The sequence below is a fragment of the Bos taurus genome, chromosome 22, assembly GCF_002263795.3.
Source record: "Bos taurus isolate L1 Dominette 01449 registration number 42190680 breed Hereford chromosome 22, ARS-UCD2.0, whole genome shotgun sequence".
Classification (NCBI taxonomy): domain Eukaryota; kingdom Metazoa; phylum Chordata; class Mammalia; order Artiodactyla; family Bovidae; genus Bos; species Bos taurus.
This window is the reverse complement of record NC_037349.1, coordinates 47,852,846-47,868,047: the sequence shown is the minus strand read 5'-3', so window position 1 is coordinate 47,868,047 and position 15,202 is coordinate 47,852,846. Positions and strand designations below refer to the sequence as shown.

Sequence of the window (15,202 nt, the reverse complement as noted above, 5' to 3'; positions counted from 1 at the left end):
TAGTGAATCTAAAAAACTTCATGCTGATCAAAAGAAACTTCAGGACTACCCTAGTGGTCCACAGTACCTGGATCTTAGCTCCACTAAGACTCTGAGCTCCCAAAGCAGAGGGCCCAGGTTTGATCTCTGGTGTGGGAACTGGATCCCACATCTCACTCCCAACTGAGTTCACATGTCACAACTAAAAATCCCGCACACCACGAGGAATATTGAAGATCCCATGTGCCGCAATTAAAACATGGCACAGCCAAATAAATACATAAATATTTTTTAAAAGAAGCTAGACATAAAAAAAGAACATGCTATGTGGCTACATTTACTTGTTGCAGGACAGCAAAACTAATTTCTGATGATGGAGGTCAGAAGGCCATAGTAGTAGTTACTTCTTGGGTAGGAGCTAGTGACTGGGAGGGAATTTTCTGCAGTGACGAAACTTGTTCTGGTCATGGTTACATGGTGTCCAGATTAGTGCTCTTTACTGACTGTGACTTATTCCGCCATAGGAAAATAAGCCTCCAGGATACACTCCAAGATGAGGAGCCTCGGGTGAGCAGCTGTGAAGAAGCAAGCAGAGGTCCTGTGTCTGCACACAAGCCCTCCTTTCATCCAACCTATCCTGTAGGATCCTGGCTGGCAACTGATCCTCCTGATTCTGGTCTCAGTGACAACCGAATGTCGAGCCCACTGGCTGGTGAATGAGATCATACACATGTAAGCGGCAGCTTACAGCAGGGAGGCCTAGGAGGCAGATCACAGCCGGACGGACCACGTCATGCTCTCAAGTCAGCTGGGCCACCTGTCACCACCAGAGTCTGGGCTTTTCTGAGGCCCCAGGACTGCCTGGCTGCCAACCTTGCTGGCAAGGAGGGGCCCAGCCCAACCCCCTCCTAAGGGGTAACCCGGTTGCAGAAGATGTCAGGGACTGACCTTAACAGACCTTAGCCGCTGCACCCAATGTGGACTAACCTCATCTCTATTTTTTCCTGCCCTGTGTTCTCCCTAAGCTCAGCCTGTCCACTCCACCTTCCATCCTATCACCAGCCCTTCCTCAGACTTCCCCCTACCTGTTACCTTCTGAGCACTGGTTCTCTAGAAGAAATGACCCCAGGGGGCCCACACCCACATCTGTGGCAAGATATGGCTGTCTACCTATGGAAAAACACAAACAACACCCACAGTCATGCACACGCATGCTGGGAGGATCCACGGCAACAAGCGAGGACTTACAGATGCGCCCAGGTGCCTGAGGCTGTGCTGTGACAGCACTGGGCCTCTACTAACTGCTGGGCAATGTCTGGTCAGTGACTGCTTGTGGTCTCTTTCACATGTGTGTAGTCCTGTGCTAGGTGGTCTGTCCATGTGTGGATTCATTCAGTTCTCACCGCAACCCCATATGGCAGGTGGTGTTCTGTCTTCTTTACAGATGATGACATAGGAGTTCAGAGGAAAAGTCACTTGCCTGAGATTGTCCACTCAGATGCTCTCCAGTGTAACCCCAAAGCACTGCAGCCAGGCAGAAAGCCCATTCAGCCTCTGCCCCCTGCACTCTCTGTCTCCTCACCCTCCCCCAGATCAGGGGGTGGGGGTCTCCTTTGGTTGAAGAGAGATCGGCGCATCCCGAGAATGGGCTTTCCAACAGCCCATCAAATGGGCTTGCTCTCTTATTTCTCTGGGCTCTTGGTGGTTACTGGCGGGCAAATCCTCAGTGCTGTTTGTTAAGGGGTGAAGGAAAGCATGGAAGAGGCACGCTGAGCTCCCAAGGAGGCCTGGGAGAAACATCCAAGACAGGCCCAGGAGAGCCCCAAGCTTGGCACTTCCACCTCTCCCAGCACTTAGTTCAGTGGAATCCACGCTGGGCTCCCAGGACCCCACCTTCCCACTGGCCAAAGCACCTGCCTGCCTGTTGCCTCTCAACCTTCCATCCTGTGTCCTGCTTCACCCCATTTGCTAGAAGCAGGAAGTGAAGCCAGAGCTAGATTGGAATTTGTTCATCCAGAATAAGAAGTCCAGGAAAAGTCAGTCTCTTCCAGGTGAATTGTTCTGGGGCAAGGCAGTTTGCCCCTAGTTTGAGCCTGAGCAGGGACCATGCCAGCTATACTCCCAGCCAGCCCTGCTGTCAGATGTCAGGAAGAAACCCGGGGCCAGGGTATAGTCCACGTCCAGCCTGGAGGAGAGGGCCCAGCAGGCCACTGACCTCCATCTCCAGGTCTCCTGGCCCCACGGAAGGAGCAGGGGTCAGGGAACTGCTTCAGGAGAGGTCCTACCAGACAGCTCCTGCCTTTAAGATATAAAGCTGTATATCTTAAATATAAACAAGAAATAAATTAGTAAGTAACAAATGAGATGCGGAGGTGCGGAGAAGGCAGTGGCACCCCACTCCAGTACTCTTGCCTGGGAACTCCCATGGATGGAGGAGCCTGGTAGGCTGCAGTCCATGGGGTCGCTAGGAGTCGGACACGACTGAGTGACTTCACTTTCACTTTCACTTTTATGCATTGGAGAAGGAAAAGGCAACCCACTCCAGTGGTCTTACCTAGAGAATCCCAGGGATGGGGGAGCCTGGTGGGCTGCCATCTATGGAGTCGCACAGAGTTAAACACGACTGAAGTAACTTAGCAGCAGCAGCAGCAGTATAGTGGTGAGTATCCCCACCTGTTCAGAATTCCCCAGGTGGTGCAGTTGGTAAAGAATCCACCTGCCAATGTAGGAGATGCAAGAGATCCAGGTTTGACCCCTGGGTCAGGAAGATCCCCTGGAGAAAGAAATGGCAACCCACTCCAGTATTCTTGCCTAGGAAATCCCATGGATAGAGGAGTCTGGCAGGCTACAGTCCATGGAGTCACAAATGACTGAGCAACTGAGCTCGCATGCACATTCATACTGCTTCTGGACACTGGACAAGATGAGTAATGAAAGAAATTCACACTGAAAGGAGATGTTTTATCCAAGTGTTGGTGTTATCCAAGTGTTAGTACAGCAGTCCTCTAATCCTAGGTGTGCGATGGGAGTGTTTGGAGGGTGATTTAGCTCAGCAAGTTCACTTCTCAGTGTCTCTCTGGAAGACCACAGAGGAGACTTGCAGGAGTTTGTCTGTGCTGGCAGTCTGTCCTGTGTCCACAGAGGAGGCTGGTGGACCTGTTCTAATTGCTCCTCTGCCACTCATATTCTAAGAAGGGGAGGGCAGACTCAGGACCGGCCTCTCAGGAGGTGAAAGCCTAAAGGCTCAGTGAGGGCTTGTGGGGTCTAGGGCCCAGGTGGAATTCTGATTAGTGCTCCAGCTTCTGCTGGACTGGACGAGCAGCCATTCAGCCTTTTGTGCCTGTGTCCAGGGCCTGCCTCGCCATTGTCTTGCAGGCTGTCCTGCTCACGAGTCCTTTGCAGGAAACACACGGGAGGGTCCTGCCCTCTAGTGGCCAACAGCAGTCAGATCTCTCCTCTTGCATTCCGGACCTCAGAGCAGCCAACTGCCCCCACCAGCTTGTCCAGTGCCTGCTGCACAGGAACAAGTCCATTTTACAGGGGCTGAAACTGAGGCTGGTCCCAGGAGCTGGCTCAGCTATCTTAATCTCTGAGTACCTTTGACCCCTGAGGGCCCTGCTTCCAGACTCTGGGTAACCCAAGTCCTAGGGTCACAGGGTCTGTGTTCACTAAGAGGGAGGCCTGACGTGCCCAGGGGAGGGCCCTCACAGACCAGGTCGACAAAAGCACTGCAGGAGACAGGGAGAACCTCAGCTCCAGAATGGGGAGCGTGCTTGCCCAGGCTCCCCACGTGCCCACGCCCCTGCTTCTCCCATCACAGCCTCTGTCATCAGGCCATGACCTGTGCCTGTCTGTGGGTGAGGGGAGCACCACAGGACTTGAGAACTTAGCCTAGGATTTGACACGACAGGTGCTTTGCCTCTGGACACCCCCATCTGTGCCCCAGGTGAAAGGAGTTAGGGACCTGGGGAAAGAGGGGGAACAGGGGAAGTCCCACCTCTCTAGGGAGGGCCTCAGCACCCTCTGTTCCTCAAGGGAGGCGCCAAGTGTGAAACCATCAACTTAAGCACGTCTTTCCAGGCCTCTACTGAACCATGGGTTAAGGTGGGGACCGAGTCATTCCCCCAGCCCCTCCATGCCTCTCCTGCCAGCCTCAGAGGCCTTCCCTTCATTCCTGGAGTCTGAAATGCTGAGTTGTGGCTCTGTGCCAGCTGCTGAGGATTCGGCATGAACAAGGTAGGCCTGCTTGGCCCTGGGGCGGCTGGTGCCCAAGGTAGGAGGTGGACAGTGACTGCACTAGCCCTCTGGAGAAAAGCAGGCAGCACACACCATGCCCACTCAGTCCCACCGAAGCCCCACAGAGACCCTGCGGCTCTGGGCAAGGGCCCATCCCAGGAAGCCTCCAGGTTCTGACAAGGACATTCAAGCTGCAGGCCCACCCCGACTCAGGCACACATTCCCTGCTCCCAATTAGCATGAATTGGACAGCGAGAGAATCCACAGGCCTTGTAGCAAAAGGAGTCAGGTCTGTGGGGGTCCCAGGGAGGCGGGCCCCCATCAGGGACCAGGTGAGCCAGGCCTGGGGCGGGTGGGCCCCGGGGTCCCCGTCTCTCTGAGGGGAGATCAAGTGACAGGGCCACATCTGCCAGGGACCTCAATGGTCCCTCTGGAAGATGGAACTGCCCCAAGCCTCAGCCTGGGGGAGGCTGGGGGAAGACTGGAGGATGGGGAGTCCGACAAACACCTCCCTCTGAGGCCATACTCCCAGCTCCTCACCCCGACCTGGCCTTTCTATTTCCTCTGCTCCCAGTCTTCACTGCGTATGTCATCCACTCACTCATTCATGAGTGCACTGTTCATGGACTCCTGACGAAGCCCTGGGGCCACAGAAATGGATGTGCAGCTGGTCAGCAGGGCCTCAGAGAGGAGTCTGAGTGCAGCTGCGGTTCCTAGTGCTCACCTCTTCCACTTGAGCATCTCCCTCTTCTATTGCTCACCCCTACACAGGCCTGGGCCCAGCTTGGCATAGACTATAGGGGGCAACCCGTCAGGAGGCTTCATCCCGTTCCTGGTGGAGAGTAGGAGGCTGGGCTGGCAGCGTAGTGTACTGGTGAGTGGACCAGCTCCACTCCCTCCTCCGTATGACTCTGGTTGGCGCTCTGGGTGAGGCTGTTGTTCCCTTGGTCATTCAGAAAGACTCAGAGGCTAGGCCAGCAAGGCCAGCTGTGTGCATGTCCCTGACCAGGTCTGAGGACACAGCACTGCTAGGAAGTCCTAGGATTGGGGGGGGGGGGCGGCAGGAGAAGGGGGCTCCAAGTCTGAGATGCTCTGAGGTGGCGCTGAAACATTCATGCTGAGCAACCTTGGACCCAGACCCCAGGGTAAAGGCCCTGAGTCAGCCAGCCCCCTTTACACCACCCACGGCTCAGGCCCTCGGGCCCGAGCTGGCGGGGTGGGAAGAAAGCAGCTGTGTCCAGCCTGACCCCCGCTCTCTAGAACACCCAACAGGGAAGCAGAGGCTGGGCTCTGTCCCCTCCTTTCCCACCTGAGAGACCAACAGTCCTGGGCAACTTGGTGTCGCCATGACAACCACACTTTCTTCTTCCCTACTTAGCAGACCGATTGTGAGATGTCGATTAAGTCCTGGGGAGTTGTCTGTTTAGAAGGCATGTGGCTGCTTGGAGAGATCTACGCATCTTCTATTTCTCAAATGCCTCCTGATGGCTGAGGCTGGCGACATGTGTCCTGCACCAGTCCCAGTGTCCCGTGGTGGGGTCCGGCTGACCTGATTTCTGTCTGACGACACTCGGGTACAGCCTCAGGGGCGGATGGATGGTGGTCACTGGAAGCCCCAGATCATGCACAGGCCTCTTCTGTGTGAGGCACAGGGTTTTCCAGCAAGTGCTCTGGACTCAGAAGGCTCTCTGCCTACTCAGGTATGTGCAGTCTTTAGGGACTTGGTGCCACGGCTGGGAGTTGCCCATGTGTGAATAACTGGATGACCAGGTCCTCTGAAGCCCTTGGAACCACCGCAACCTCCACGCCTTCCCTGCAGCTGAGCTTAGCTGACTGTGACCAGGAAAGGAAAGAAGCTGCTTCTGGTGCAGAGGGCGGGGCCTGGGGTCGGAGCTCAGGCCCCTAGTGAAGGAGACCTGAGGCGGTGGGAGACTGGCCTGTGATGAGGGGGCTGCTGGTGGCCAGGGGAGGCACACGTCAGCCTGGCAGTGAGGTGAGGGCTGGTTTTGCCTCTTTTAAGAGGAGTCAGCCATGGGCGGTCAAAGAAGAGCGTGGACCCAGCTGTCGGTGGGCTTCTGGCTCAGCCTGGGACAGGGATGGACACAGACGCAGGGGAACTTGCCTGGAAGACCCACCTCTGTCCTCTGCAGTCGGGGCCGAGATCTCCACACCACATGCAGTCCTTTTTTCAGCCTCATTGCACAGCCCGTGGGATTTTAGTTTCTTGATCAGTGATTGAACCTGGGCCCACAGCAATGAAAGCGCTGTGTCCTAACTCTTGGGCCACCAGGGAATTCCCACCACGTGCAATCCTGTTGTGGATTAGACCCCTACCACGTGGTTCTGTTTACATGGTCCCCACCCCACTGGGCTGCAGCATCCTTGGGCGGGTGAGGGGGGTGGCAACTCTTGACCGTAACTGCATCTCCTGGGACAGACCCACATCTCTGCCGCCATCTTACTACTGTTACGATGCTGGGCAAAGTTCCTTAACTTCCCCGAGCCTTTTCCCTCTGGGGAAGGGAGGGGCCCACAGATGGGATGGTGAGAGTGGAAAAGGGGTGATGTGGGGCTCCCCAAGCAAGGTCTCCAGGGAAAACACAGAATCCGTGATACCTGTTGAGGTTAGTCATGTTGAGAAGAGCTTTATTGTATTTGCTCAGTTTTATGATTTTGTAGGGAAGAACATAAAGTATTTTTAAGAACGCAAATAATGAGATAATTAATAGTTTGACAATAATCAACAGATTATAGTAAAAAGGAAATAGGATACTACTTGGTTTAGCAGAAAACAATGTTTTTATAGTTTTAAACATGTAAACATGAATTTACCCCAAATCCTGACACTGGGAAGATGGGAAGTATGCAGAGAGCAGGCTGATTGTTCCATAAAAGGTCAGTATTCTAAAGGGGAAACAATTAAGAAATAGTAACATAAGCAAATTACTTACAAATATGAAGGGAAATGAAGAAATGACCAAAAGAACTAAAATGATGAGCCAAGGAGCGGGTAGCTTGGGAGGGGGATGCAGAACTTGCTGTTTGGGGTTATCTTTCAAAACTGTGTACATGTGTTCTTTTGATCAAAAGAAAAACTGAAAATTATAATAGAGTTTAGACAGAGGCATGTTGAGGATGGAGAGGTAGACTAAATTGTCCAGATCACAGAATTGAGAGACAGCTTAGCAGGAATCCATGGTCAGTTCTGGAATGACCTTGTCACGACCATGGACTCCACCTATGGGCCAGTGGCTCACCAAGTGCCCTTGAAGGCTACCCAAATGGGCCTCTAGCCTAACAGGCTGCACCCCATGCCTCTGGGCAGGGAAACAAGGCCCAAAGCCACTTCCTTGAGGAGGCCACGTCACCCCAAGGGAGGAGTGGGAGCAGACGGTAGAGGTGCCTGCCTGAGTTGTTTCACTTCCTTTCTGTTTACTGGTAGCTTTAGCTCCCAAGTTTCCCGTCCAGCCAGGCTGATTAGTCAGATTCTCCAGGGGGAGGCCTGGGGCATCGTTGATTTTCCTGACACCTGGGGAAGCGGTTCCCTGTGCCTGGCACACTCCACTTGCAGCCGAGGAAGCAGTGGAGCCTGGAGTGGGCAAAGTGCAGACAAGGTCTCTGTGCCAGGATGTTCTCTACCATGTGGTTTTCAGTGCAGGGAATCCGGGGACAACTTAACTGGTACACCGTGCAGTAAAAGCAGAACAATGTAGAGGGCAGTGTGAACACGGGAAAATGTATGCACCACATGCCAACTACAGAGAGGCCATGGGAGGGCATTTCTGTCTACAGGGTACTGGCTGCCCCAGGACACTTTACAAGTTAATATAAGAAATACCTGTTTAATACAATACATGATGCTGTCATGAAATAAGATCATTTGCCATCAGGAAGAACAATACGCGGAGATATTTTAGACTGTGATGACATCTTCTCTGGTGCCGTCTGAAGGCAGCCCCAGGCTCCCGCCTCGGAGCACTCAGGCCCACCAGCTCTCCCACTCTCCACTCAGCCCCAATTTGTGCTGCATGGGGGCTTCTCCTTGGCCCCCACCACGGTCCCAGAGCAACAGTGAGTAGGGATCAGAACCTTTTGTAGATGGAGAAGAGGATCTTTCAAGAAGACAGAGGCAGGTCTAGAATTAGAATGGGATTTCCAGGCTCTCTGCTTCTGTTGATTATCTGGATCAACAGCTGGTCCCTAGGGCCAAAACATCATCTCCCAAGCTGCAAAGGTAACCAGAAGCCTTGCCCACATGCCTTGGGGAGCATGGCCCACAGAGGGTGATGGGAATGAAGAGGCCTGGAGCACCGGGCTCTGTGGATCAGAACCAGCACACCCAGGTCACAGCCTTTTGAAGAGGAGCAGGAAGGAGAAAGCGGAAGGCCTGATGGACTCCCCACCACTCAGATATGACCCAGACACCAAGGTCAGCAGCCTTACTCCTTACTCAAGGATCAGGGCCAGACTCAGACGAGTCTGGTGTCTCCCTGCTCTGAGTCCCAACTGTGGGCAGAACACACTTCCTTGCTTACGAAAACCCCATCTTAACAGTAGCACTCAAGACAATACCCCCTTAGACTTCCCTGGTTGTCCAGTGGTTAAGACTCTGCACGTCCACTGCAGGGGGTACAAATCTGACCCCTGGTTGAGGAACTAAGATCACATATGCCACATGGCGTGGCCAAAAAAAATAATAATAAAAAAATAAGATTAGGGACTTCCCTGGTAGTTAAGAATCTGACTGGCAATGCAGGGAACACGGCTTCCATCCCTGGTCTGGGAAGATCCCACATGCCTCGGGGCAACTAAGACAGCAAGCCACAGCTAATGAGCTCACATGCTGCAACGACTGAGGCCCCTGTGCCCTGAAGCCCCCTTGCCCCACAATAAGGAGCCACGGCAGTGAGAAGCCCATGTGCTGCAACTAGACAGCAACCCCCACGCACAGCAACCAGAGAAAGCCCGTGCACCACAGTGAAGACCAAGGCAGCCAAATAAATAGATAGTCATAATAAATAAAAAAGTTTAACAAGGGAGAAAACAGGTAAATTAAAAATAAGACAGCATCCTCTGTCCTAGGTTCTGGCCTTTCTCTTCCAGCTGCTTCCAGAAGGGGAAAGCCAGTTGGTCTGAACCTTGCATCCTTCATTACAGCCCAAAGAAGGAAAAAACAACAAGCAGGCTGATGGCAGAGGCAATGGCTGTTTTTGTTGCCTTTTCGGGGTGAGGAGGAGGAAGAACTCAAGTTTCAGATCAACTTTGATGAGTGGGTTCAAGGTGAGGACACTGGCAAATTGGAGACTGAGGCAGTGTGTGAGGGGGTGCGGGAGTGTCCTCATGGTCACCATGGCGAGGCCTAAAGCTGAGGCCAGGGGAGCCAGTGCCCTTGGCCGCCCACCCGCATGGCAGGACCAACTCGGACCCCTCCGTTTTCTTCAGAAGCTGCCGACAGCAGCTGGCCCTCCTTGGACAAAGCCACACTCTAGTCTATCACCAGGGGTCTTTTTTCTTTCTGCTTTAATCTGAAGCTGCAGGGAAATTTTAAACTACCAGCTGAGGCAATTTCTGAAATTGCTGAAAATCATTTAATAGGCTTTGCAAGCCTCCCCTCTTACCAGGGGGGTGGGAGGGGCATGGGGCAGTTCAGGCTGAGCCTGAAAGAGGGCATTTGCTGGGCTCTCCCTGGAAACGATAGCTCTGCTTCCCCCAGCTGGGCCGCCGGAGCTTGGCTGGGAGTCAGAAGACCTTGGGCGGTCTCCCTGACCCATGCCCTCTCGTTCTATGCTCCTCCAGGCAAGCTTGGCTGAAAAGGAGCTTTCGTTTCCTCTTCACCTGCAGCACTGCCTTCAAGAAAAGGGGAAAGAAATGTTGCCACTGCAGGAAAAAAGATTCAACCACATACATGTCTGTGGACTGGGCTTAGGTGGGGAGGAGGGAGTAGGTAGGGGTGAAGCAAACGTTCCCAGGGGCCACAGTTCCTCTGTGTTTGGTAGATTTATAATTCCAGTCACAGAACGAATGATGGACTGGTGGGGCACACCCTGCTTGTTGCTCCTCCATCCTTTCACGGATTCCCTGCCATACCCAATGAGGTGAGTGTTCTAATGCCCATTTTTAGACCAGTAAACTGAGGCACGTAGGCATGAACTACCTTGCTCAAGGTCATGTTTGAAGTGGTGCTGGGTCCATCTCCAAGACCCTTTCTGGAACCCCCACACAACCTGCCTTCCTAATTCTCAGGGGAGAAGGAAAATAGGGCTGCTGAAAAAAAGAGAAAGGAGTGTGACAGAGTCGACACGTGCAACTGAGCCTGACAGGGTGAGGCCCAGGAGGCAGAGAGGTGAGAAGGGGTGAAAGGCTGGAGGCCAGACAGCAGGTGCCGCGGGGCTCCAGAGCTCACCCTTAGAACCAGACAAGGCAGGAGCCAAGGAACAGGGATGGGCACGTGTTTACTAATGCCACGTGACTGGGATTTAGTGCCTTCTGGGTGTGACAGCACTGAAGAAAAGGGTTAAATCACCAGTATCTGTAATGTCCTTACTCCTTTCTTCTTTGCCAGCACAACCATAGACAGGCCTGGAGTTGGGTCAACAGGAGCAAGGGTGGGGAGAAGAGAGCCTGGGCTGGGGTTAGAGTGGAGAGCGTCAGGGGAGGACTGGCCGAGGGCGAGGAGCAGAAGAGAAAGATGGTAGAGAGGTGGGTACACAGGACATATAGGAAGCCTTGCTATGGGCTGTTTTCTCCGAAGCTTCCAGAGCTACATTTGACTGTCCGGCCTCTGTTTTCCTTCTATCCCCTCTGTGCCATGCCAGGTGGGTTAGCGACAGATGAGGAAACCAAGGCAAAGAGAGGCAAGATCTGCCTATGGTTACAAAGTGATGGAGTGGCTGAAGTCAGCCACCTTCCCACTCATTGGTGATGTCACCTGAGTTCAAGGCCATCAACAGAGAGAGGACCATGGGGAAGAGACAACTGTTTCTTTGTAACACAACATAATTTGGGGCCAGATTTGTTTCTCCCTAACATCTGTTACTTATGCCAGTGGCTGTGCAAAACAATTACCTTAAATTCTTTAAGATGAGATGAAGACTGGGAAAGCGGGGGGAACTGTGGGAGAAAACGTCATGGAAGGTCAGGGAGGAGGTTTAAAACTTCAAACTTGTGGATTTCAAACTGGACAGGGTTTCATTGTTTTAACAGAAAGAACTCCTCTTCCAAGCAAATTCTTAGGAGTAATCCCCAGTTTTCATTCCGATCAGAAGGGTGCTGCTCCAGTTGGCGTAGGAGGTGGAAGACCCCTCTGCCCTCTCAGGCGCTAGGTTATCAAAAGAGCTTAGATCTGGCCTTTGTGAACGAGTGAGGAATGGAGCCCAGAGGCTGATGGTACCTGCTATGTGCCACGGTTGGTAGAGTGAGGCTTGTTCAAGGCCACCCAGTGAGTTAGAAACGGGCAGCCAGGCTGGCGTATAACCATGGATGCGACCCCGTGGGCCGCTTAGAAAGCAAACTCTGCTCGTGTGCTTCAGAAGGCGGACATGACGCAAGCGGGCCTCCCTGGTGCTGATGCAGACGGGAGGGACCTCTGGGTGCTCCCCAAAGAGCCTGGCTCTCGGCCCTGTGTTTGCAGGGTTGCTGCAGGGAGAGCTGAGGGGAGGGGAGGTAAAGATGAGTGCCCCGCATGCTTGGGCATCTTGCCATCAGCCCCGCGTGATGTCACTCCAGGTTACAAAAGGAAAAAGGAAAAAAAGGAAAAGCCAGCAGCTCTTCCCCTCTATGCCCCACCCCCGAGCCTAACATCTGCACACCTGCAAGAACATCCTCTTGTCATTGGAGAGATGCCACTTAGGGACTCTCACAAAGCACGTCAGGAAGAAAGGAATCTTCGGCTCTAGTTCAGGAACATAAAAAAGGCGCTGTGCTAATCTGGTTTGTTCATAAAATTGTTGTCAATGCCCTGGGGGGAACAAAAAGGAAAGCTGTTTTAGCAACATTCCCTAGTTTGGTTGGGCTTTGTGGAGGAAAACACCCCATTTCCCTCATAGTGACAATGTTTTGGTTCTCCTGCGTCCTCTGGCTCTCCCTGCCCGGCCGTGCCAGGCCCAGACGAGGGCACACCCAGAGACCAGGGAGAGTGAGCCGTTAACGCTGGGATTCGCAACAGGCGCCTATGGAGAGGGCCGTGGCTCCTGTGTCACCCAGAGTTGTCTCATAACTCTCCTTCTGAAAGAAGCCCTCTGGACCCCAAGTGCCACGCTCCCTGGTGTGACCTATTGTGATTTTCAGAAGGGAGTGCAGAGAAGTGAGTGAGGAGCTGTACTGAGTCACACTTTCATCGCAGACTCTCCTTCTCCCCCGCCCGACACGGCTGCGTGGAGGCCACACACTATTAGTTCCACATAATTGAAAAGTGTGTCAGGATCTCTCAGACATGAACCCAAAACATGCTGCTCAGTTGTCACCTCCAACGTGACTAATGCAGTCGTGTCTTAATTAGTCACTGCTCACTGTGCTGACAGCATCAGAGCCCCGTTCCAAGGCCCCAGGTTGTGATGCAGATGAGATTAAAGGACCGAGGCTTGCCAGGTTCTCAGGTCCTGTTCCCACCAGGCGGCCCCTGCCAAGCACACTGGTCAGACCAGGGCAGCACTGTGACCGTCAGTCAACAGCAGGGAGGGAGGTAATGAGACAAGTAAATGGTGGACTAGAGGATTCCCTCGTAAGTTGGTTGTTTCGTCACAGGCCCTCAGGCAGCTCCTCCAAGGCCGAAGTGGCAACTCTGGCTGAATCACACCACCCTCTCCAGCCCCTGCCCAGTGAGAGCTGATGGAACTGGGCACCCACCTGCCCCCAGGGTGGCCCCTCCGCTGGTTCACCTATGACCCTGTGCCCACAGTAGCCACCCTATGAAGATAACCTGGGCCAGTTCCCTTTCTCCTCAGGGGCTCTGCGTTCAGAACAGAGCTTATAGCCAAAAGGAGACTGTGGGCCCAGACTGTGGGAGAGAAGAAAGGTGGTGAAAGAGACTGCCTCATCAGTGGAAGAACGTGGAACATTGTTTTGGGTAGAAGGGAAGAGCAGTGAGTAAAATGCCAGTCCTGTCAGTCCGGGACACAGACGTCTCCATCACAGGGCCGAGGGAACCAGCCCCTCTTTCCAAGTCGGGATCACCATCCAGTCACGTCCACCAAGGCAGGGAGAACCGTTTTGACGATGACCAAAAATGATTCACATACCTAAGGTACTTGCCCACCTTTCTTTCAAAATTTAAGAATTTTTTGTTTCGTTTTTGGAAGAAGTGATATGAAAGATCTTCACACAAATATGGAGAAAATAATTTACTCATTTTAAAATTGGAAAATTGACATGAAACTAGCAATATGAATATACTGTTTTTTTTTTTTTTTTTTAAAAAAGGGCAGGAGGAAGGAGGTGCCCTGGTGAACTAGGTTGGTAAGTGGCGGCAGGTGGGGCAGAGCATACACACAGGAAACTGACATGAAACTAGCAATATATACCCAAGTTGTTGTTGTTGTTCTTGTTTTAAAAAGGCAGGAGGAAGGAGGTGCCCTGGTGAATCAGGCTGGTAAGTGGCAGGGGGTGAGGCAGAGCACACTGCCAGAGCCTGGAGTCACCACTAAAGAAGCTTTAAGTGGCACAGCAGCAGCCGCTGACGGAGGGACCTAACAGGCCAAACCCCACGTCACCAACACACATGTGGCCAGGGCAGCACAGAAAGACGAAATGCTGTCATTCTCACCATCAAAGGTTTCTGTTTCATAAATGGATGTGCTTTAGAGACTTGCTTCCATGGAGAGGTAGCCTCACTTATATTTTAAGTGGTACTTAAGGCCTGAAGTGTGATTTCCCCCCCAGTTCCTTCCTGGGTAATGTGGGGCGGCTCAGCACCCTTGAAGGCCAGCCCCTCCAGACCCAGGTGCAGCTCTAGGGGGCGGGGAAGCCCCAGAGCCAGTGGCCGGTCCCAGCTGTGCTGCAGGGAGCAACCGGGTGGAGACAGAGACTATGGGCCACACGGGGCTTGCTGCCCAAGTGCTGGAGCCCAGGAGGCAGGTGTTAGTAGTGGGAAACACCCGTTTCCCAAAAGCCTGGGCTATGAGAACTCCTCTTTCTATAAATGAGGAAGCAGGCCACAGCAAAGAGCCCTGGGTGACCATCCCAGCTGGCCATCTCGCCAGAGGAGCTGGCCCTGCCTGGCGGCCAGCCTGGTGCTGACAGCACCACCTGGCTGGCTGTTTGGGGACGAGATGAGATGCGCCCTCGCTGTCAGATGCAGAGCTTCTCCGGGCAGAAAAGCAGAGTGGGAGCTGTGGAACTCACACTCCTAAGGAGCTAGGGAGCCAGTGATGCTACTCAGGCAAAGGTGGCTTTCTTCCTAGAGCTGGGCACAGATGCTGTGAACATGAGCAGAACTGGCCCTGGGCCCTGACTCGGGTGAGGATGACAGGGTAAGCCCCACGCCAGAAACGCAGATGCCAAAGGTCTGGAGGGGTCCTGGAAACCTACATTTCTGACTTGCAATCCAGGAGATTCTGAGGCAGGTGGTGTGAGGCCCACACTTCAAGTCTGGGGTTAAGTGGGACGGGGTCCTAGCAGAGAGAGGGGTGGTCAACCAGAAATTGTGAGGGCTGGAGGCTCATGTCTGTGTGTTCTAGAGAGCAAAGAAGTATTTGAGAGGGAGGGCTGCCTTCTCTATGTGCCACCTACCCTACCCCGTGGAGCAATCAGTCCTTCTGAGCTGGGCTGACCCTGCCTGACAACACAGGACCAGCCCCACGCTTCTGGAGGGCCTCTGACTGCTCAGTGACACCTTGCATTTAGCTACTGTCCCTGCAATTAATATAAAGCATTCTCTCTTTGACTAGATACACAGGTGTCCAAGTAACTGGATCCTAGTCTCAGGGTGTCTTTATCCTTGGCCTCTTGGCACCGGCTCTGGACCAGTGGATTTATTTTTACTTAACTAAAA

The 15,202-nt window shown here is 53.2% G+C and overlaps 1 protein-coding gene across 2 annotated transcripts in view; it reads right to left on the bottom strand.

The window, feature by feature from the left end:
• Positions 1-6,834: 6,834 nt before the first annotated feature.
• Positions 6,835-15,202, bottom strand: part of RFT1 (RFT1 homolog) — a 48,338-nt gene continuing 39,970 nt past the window's right edge. The window contains exons 14-15 of one of the 2 annotated variants that reach the window (XR_814548.4): positions 12,024-12,172; positions 6,835-11,862 (exon numbers count right to left, since the gene is read on the bottom strand). The gene's annotated coding sequence lies outside the window, so the exon portion shown is untranslated. Of the gene's footprint in view, positions 12,173-15,202 lie in introns of both variants that reach the window. The other variant, XR_239403.5, reaches the window with a different exon arrangement.